Here is a 6409-nt window from a genome sequence, read left to right as displayed (position 1 = left end):
CCTAACCTGGGTTATTCAGCAGTTCCCGAAATTATGTTATAGTATTATGGTACCCTTTAAATTTTTAACTGAAGCGTAAAAAAAGGACAGTAATTTGTCCCACTCGAAGTAAAATAAAACCGTAACATGTCCCATGAAAAGGACAGTAATTTGTCCCACTCGAAGTAAACTAAAACCGTAATATGTCCCATGAAAAATGAGTATTTGCCAAGTTCCTTTACTGCTGGATATTGTTCCATGTTTGTGAAATGTCAAGATTCGTACTCATTCCAAATTTGAAGGTATTTTAAAATATTTTGATACTGTTGGAAAGTTGTTTTATACATTAGAAAGAATGATGTGAATTATTAATATATAAGAAACATGGAACGCAAACAGGAGCGTATTCATGATTGTTTATTTGTTTGTATCTAAGAAACTTAAAAAAAGCAGGACTAACTAATCGGGCCCAATTTTTTTGTGGCAACTCAAATGGCCCTAGGGAAACAAGGCTGGTCATAGTTATGATTACCATTTTAAATGTTAAATAAATAGATTAAATGCATTGCATGATATATACTCCTGTACTTTTTAAACTTATGTTAATTAGGTCTTGAAGGGGGGGAGGTAACCTTTAGATTTAATATTTGCTTAAAGTTTCGTGCTTGCAAAACAGGTTTAATTTAATTAATAATTTTAAGAAAACAAACGAAGTTATTAATTTCTGCAAACTTGAGAAAATGGTAAAGTTCATGAAGATTTATTTTATTTGTTTTTCTTGAATGCAAAATGCAAATCTAATGCAAGTCAAGTTGCTAAACCTTAAAACTTTTGCAATAATCAATCTTTCTAAAGAAAATGGATTTGTAATATCTTTTATTTAAAATTAAATTCTTACAATTATCGAGTCTATTAAAGGGATTTTCTGCGTATTTTTAAGTAACCCTCAATTAAAGTGTTACATGTCCAATTCGTGACGTTACCCTGAAGTTACACCTTGATATGATCAACAATGGGATAGATATAGTCGTTTTCCATCTTAAAATGTGGTCAATTTTGTTAATTTTCTTCATAGCCTCAAGTCACTTTTGTAGAGTAACCACAATCGAAAATAAACAATTTTCAGAAAAGAAATTATGCCAACGACGGTTTCTTTTTGTAATCCAAACTTGTTCATGAAAGTATCCCCGTCCGTTCCAAGACCGGGGTTTTATTGGTTCAAGGCCAATGTTTGAAGCTGATTATCTTAGTTGGTGTAAGGACTAGAATATTATCACTATCCCTGCTGCTGGGTATTTGAAAACCTGGAGACACAGGGGGGGGGGAAGGGGCAATTCGACACCCCCCTCCAAATCCCTTGTTTGATGTCCAAATATACAAAAATATTACATCATTGGAAAGCTCTTATGCTCTTCTTTTAGAATCTGCAAAAAATTCCAAATTTGAAAAAATAGATTTTTTCTTGCAAAAACCAAAATAAAAAATGTTTGCAAAAAAATGTCTAAAAAATGATAATGTATACATTTTTAAAAAACCCTTGACCATGCAATTTTAAATATGCAAAAAAATTTGCAAAATATTATATAACCTGATGTGTAATTAAGAAAAACTGAAAATGTGCAAATTTCTTTTGACGGGTCGTATACAAATAATTTGCAAAAATTTCTTTGCAAAACTAAAGATTATCAAAATCTGACAACTGAAAGTGAATACAATAAGAGATTTAGTATGTGCCAGGAAAAAGTAATAATTCAGGCAGTGTTTAAGTCGGATATTAATTCAGGCAGTGTTTAAGTAATAATTCAGGCAGTGTTTAAGTCGGCTATTTAAAATCATTCTCAATTTTCGATTAATATTTCTATTCGGATTTGCTCATTATCAAGAAAAAATTCAATTTCCATTTATTTTAAGGAATTTTTATTTAATTTTGTTGGTTTTAAGATTTCCCAGGGGTCATGTTAGGTCCCACACTAAAGTTTGGACCAGTTCAGCCTTTTTGACATTACAAACTGAAATGAGTAGAACTTTTTAAAACACTAGTTGAACTGCCCGGTATTGCCCGTGGAGGAAAAAATCTGAAGAAAAAAATTGGAAAACAAATTGTAAAAAAAAATTTCGAATTTTCTAGTCTCACAAAAAATTTCAGCCCAATCGGTCCAGCCGCTTGGCCGGCTATACGCAACATGTATACGAATGTCTTGTTTTGTTTTATAGATGGTTATGCTTTCTTTACTTCACTTTACTTCGTTAAACTTAGGACTTTAAATTTCTAGATAACACTCAACTCAGGAATAAATTTGAAATTAATGTATTCTGCAGAGATTAAATCAAAGGGGGTTCAGGGAATATAATGAGGACAACATAATTAGCATGAAACAAAGCCATACTTGTCCCAATAAAACTAATTCTTCTTTTATGTTATTGTTCTAAATGAATTTACATTTGGTACTATTTAAAAACGGCGAAACGGGTAAACCGAACGTACACGATTTATGTCATGGGGCCGTATTATTTTATGGTGGTTTAGTCCGAAAACGAACACAAACTTTTTTTTTGTGCATTTATAATCAACATCTTTGCTAAAAAAAATGAGACTCAATTTGATAATACATTTTCAAACCTGGTTGGCCGGTACAACTTTCAAAATATTTATATGGGGGGAGGGGGTACTGAAGGATTGGGTCATAAATTTGTGGAAAAGTAAAACGCCTGTTAGACAGACCTATTTCATTTAATATGCTAATTTATAAACCTAATTCTGAAACAATTGGATTTTATGTTTAACAGTTTTATGGGGCGGGTTAAGGGGGGTGAGGGCCTGAGGGGGGGCTTTTTGATAACTTTTTTCATACTAACACTACACATTATAGCAAACCAAGGTTAACGATACATCAGTTATTTTGATATATTCTCAAATTTATTTATTAGATTAGGTTTATTTACTAGATTAGGTTTGCAATTTGTGCATTCGTTCTCACATCAATCACTGACAAAACCTCTTCATGGGACTGTAAGTGTAATTTTATGACTAGTTCATATAAGTTTTCCTGCCGTATAAATGCGCAAGTCGTCAATAAAGCTTTTAATGTTACCGTAGTGAATCAGGCATTGCCATCTTTGCATGACGGGACACTGGAAATTACGTTTATAGTCCCTATAATGTAATATTATCAATCATTTATGAAATAAAAAGTTATCAGAGATACATGTTTTTTTTTTACAGCGAAAAATAACCTTTTTGGTTTGCATTCTATTAGTAAAGATTTGTTTAGTTCTAATTTTGAACCGGTTATAAGTTACTAAAAGATAAGTAACATTGCAAGATATCCAATCCATACTGGGCCTTTGTTACACTCAGAAAAAAATGTCAAATGTTGCATGTTCAATTTTCATGAACAATAACTTTTTTTGACGATTTATCGATTAAAGAAATTGGGAAAATGATAAATTCTTTGAATTAAAAAAAGAAACATCTGACAGAATCTTTATTCAGGGATATATTCATAAATATTTCTCTCTGTTTTTAAAGTTAATTTAAGTTGGTTAATCACTAAAGTGGGCCGTGGGGGTAAATCAATTTATTAGTACCCCTGATATATTTGAGAAAAAAGTATTTCAAAGTTATAAAGTTTTTATCTCAGGTTTTTTCTAAACTTAACCAGTGCCCTTCAAAGTTCTCCTTCCGATTTATTTGAATATTTAATAGACGTTTAAGCCAGTACTGACATTTTATATGATTGACTCACTTGAAAATTGAATGTTTTCAGTATATGTATTGGTAAGTATCTTTACAGATTTCATTATAATTATTTTCAGAACATTTAAACAATACCCTTCTCTCTTGACCAAGATGATTTTTTATGGTTGTTACATAGTTTATTAATCTGAATCGATGAGGGGGGGGGGGGGGCGCCCCCTGAGAGTAAAAGTCATGGAGTTGCAACACATGTTCACTGTAGAATTTTAAGGCCAGCCAAGAAAAAAAAATTGCACCGCTACTAAAGAAATGACCAAAAATTGGAATAAAAAACAATTTTATTTGTTTGTTTTATCAAAATTGCATTAATATTTTAGGGGCTTATCAGAACTAAGGTTTGGAAGTAGCTTTAATAACATACAAAAGGGCTGTAACATCGACCAGTCTTTCCACCATTCTTGACCTCTTTTTTAGCATGTCTAGGGTTAATCTCTAGGGTTAATGACATGTCTAGACATGTCTAGGGTTAATCAACACAATTTTGGATTATTTTCTTATGTATAATGTATTCGTTATTCGTACATTGTGTATTGTATTCATGTTTTTTTTATATTATTAAACATCTATTCCCAACTAGAGTAAACAATTTTTTTTTTCAATTTTTATTCCTAAATTTGATCCACAGAGTTATTTAGCAGAGTTATTTGCGATTCAATAATTTGCGATTAAACTATTTCCGATTAAATTATTTCCGAGTAAATTATTTCCGAGTAAATTATTTGCGATTAAATTATTTGCGATTAAATTATTTCCGAGTAAATTATTTGCGATTAAATTATTTTCGATTAAATTATTTCCGAGTAAATTATTTCCGATTAAATTATTTGCGATTTTAGGAACTTTATTTTAAGTGACTCTCCATGCACAGATTAAAATACCCTTAAAACCTTCATCTTAAAGTTTTAATTATAAAAATTTCACAACGTTTTCATGCTGTTGAAATGCGCAAGTTGTAGAGAAATCACAATTGAAAAAAGTCTATTATTAACATTGATAGCTAATATACGCTTGATCAGACACAATTTTCAGAGTTCTGTTAGGAGTCGAACTTATGGATTATTACATGGAGGGTCGTATAAAATTAAGTTTACAGTTCCTTTAATATTTTTTTCTATTTTCAGAAAGGAAATGAGTTTTTGAATAATATTAGTTCTTGAATACTTCCCTTCCCTTTAGCCTAACCTGGGTAAGCGGGCAGACTATTTAAAAAACCAAAAAAAAACGAAAAAGAAGTTTTAAAATTAATCGAAGTATTAAAATGAATATGAACGACGTAATAAATTTATAAACGGCTAGAAATTCATTTCTAAGATAATTATTATTATTCTATTAGATTAGGAAAAATACACAGAAAAACATTTTTTTCGTTGTTTTTTACCAATCCTTCCCCCTCCCATGTATGTGATGTAAATCAATATTGAGCGGATTCAAATGTGACAGACCACGTTTTAAAAGCCCAAGGCATACTGCTCTCGATATGAGTTATTTTAAGAAGATTACAACAAAAATTGTGATGAAAAAAAGTTTTTTTTTTAATAAATTCCATTGTTTATTAGGACACCCTGTATGCCTTTATGAATAATAAAAACAAAAAATAAAACTAAGTTAAAATGTTTATAGCAATTATGTTGTAACTTTTAAGAAATCCAATTCATTGATTCGTTACCAAAGAATTATTTATTTACAAATTTTGAACAATGTTTAAAAAAAAATTTGTAAAAATTTAATAATAAAACAATACGTATGTTCATACCTAATAATAAAGCTCTTCGCTTATATATTTATGTAGCTGGTCAAACAGCTGGACCGAATTGACTGAAACTTTGAGGAAACCTTTTTTTCTCAAATCGATTCCACGGGCAACGCCGAGCACGTCAGCTAGCTTTTTTTACATAAATGTATGTAAAAAGATTATGTAGATTTGGAGAGTAAATAGTTTCTGATATTTTTCATAAGTAAACTGTTTTTCAGTAAACATTTTTTTAAGTAAGTTCAATAATAATTTTGAAATGCAAAAACGTCTTTAATCGAATTCCGTCGATAAATGTTTTCTAGAATTACACCCTGTCGACTTTGAAACCTTTTTTAATACTTTTTGGATAATTTATATTTTCACAAAAAAATAATAAACTTAATTTTTAAGATTTAAAAAGCTTAAACATGTTTTAAAAGAAAAAAGGGATTACAATTTTGAAAGGGGATGTAATAAAAAATATTCCTGTCTATTTTTGATTTTTTACTGTAACGAATATCTGAACCTTATCAAATTGTAGTTATTTTTTAGACTTTCACATTAGATCTGCAATTTGAGTCATTAAAGCAGTTTTTGGGAAATTCTCAGGGTAAGTTATATATCAATTGTTATAATTTTGAAAACCTATTAATTTGAATCGGGGTTTCTCGACAAAAGTGACTTGCACATATTTACTTACAAGAAAAAATATTCGAATTATTAGAATTTACACCTTAAACCTAAAAAAACAAATCATTCATATATATATATATATGTTGCCTTTTTTCAAATTTTTTTTTACCTCGGGCATTGCCGAACCCTTCATCTTGTCTTTCAAATACCTTTTTGAACCGGATATATCTTCCATATTATTGATATAGTAGGTAGGATAACTTAACTCCAGGCAAAGCCGGGTTTATTTGTTAATTCATACAATTCAG

At 30.0% G+C, this 6409-nt stretch overlaps 1 protein-coding gene across 1 annotated transcript in view; it reads left to right on the top strand.

Annotated features, from left to right (window-relative positions):
- Positions 1-4838: 4838 nt before the first annotated feature.
- Positions 4839-6409, top strand: part of LOC111704608 (uncharacterized) — a gene marked incomplete at its 3' end in the record, with an annotated part of 47371 nt that continues 45800 nt past the window's right edge. Inside the window, exons 1-2 of the mRNA XM_023476897.1 lie at positions 4839-4922; positions 6021-6078. The remainder of the gene's footprint in view (positions 4923-6020; positions 6079-6409) is intronic.

This window comes from Eurytemora carolleeae, unplaced genomic scaffold (genome assembly GCF_000591075.1).
Source record: "Eurytemora carolleeae unplaced genomic scaffold, Eaff_2.0 scaffold602, whole genome shotgun sequence".
Taxonomy (NCBI): Eukaryota; Metazoa; Arthropoda; class Copepoda; order Calanoida; family Temoridae; genus Eurytemora; species Eurytemora carolleeae.
Note: the sequence above shows the minus strand (reverse complement) of the source record. Positions and strands in the feature narration are given on the sequence as shown.